Genomic DNA, 629 nt, shown 5'->3' with positions numbered 1-629 from the left:
CCCGTCCCCCCCCCCCCCCCCGCCACCGGCGGGACTGCGCTGTCACGGGGCTCCGGCGCCACTGTCTCCCCCCTTGGCCGGTCCTGGTGGTGTCCCTGTCCCCGGGGACCCGCCCTCCTCCCGTCCCTGTCCCCGTCTCCCGGCGGACCTGTCCTGCTGCTGTCCCCGTCCCCGTCCCTGGGGACCCGCCCTCCTGTCCCTGTCTCTGGGACCTCTGTCCTCCTCCTGTCCCCGTCCCCGGGGACCTCTGCTCTCCTGGTGTCCTTGTCCCTAGGGACCTCTGCCCTGCTGGTGTCCCTTCCCTGGGGACCTCTGTCCCCATCTCCCTGGGGACCTCCCCTGCTGGTCCCCCGATCCCTGGCTGCCTGTCCTCCTGCTGTCCCGTGTCCCCATGCCCCTGGGGAACTGCCCTCCTGCTCTCCCCATCATGGCAGTTCTCCTGTCCCCACTGCCCTGGGGACATCCGATGGGGCCACCATCCAGGGCCATCCGTGGGACTGTCACCGTCCCCCTCAGCATCCCCAGCCCTGGGGACCTGCCCTTCTGATCCCCTCCTGGGCACGCTGGGCCAGGGCCGCCCCCCGGTGCCCCCCAGCACCCCTGTCCCCTGCCACGAACAGGGTACGCGG

This window comes from Charadrius vociferus, unplaced genomic scaffold, assembly GCF_000708025.1.
Source record: "Charadrius vociferus isolate BGI_N301 unplaced genomic scaffold, ASM70802v2 scaffold1451, whole genome shotgun sequence".
Lineage (NCBI taxonomy): Eukaryota > Metazoa > Chordata > Aves > Charadriiformes > Charadriidae > Charadrius > Charadrius vociferus.
Note: the sequence above shows the minus strand (reverse complement) of the source record.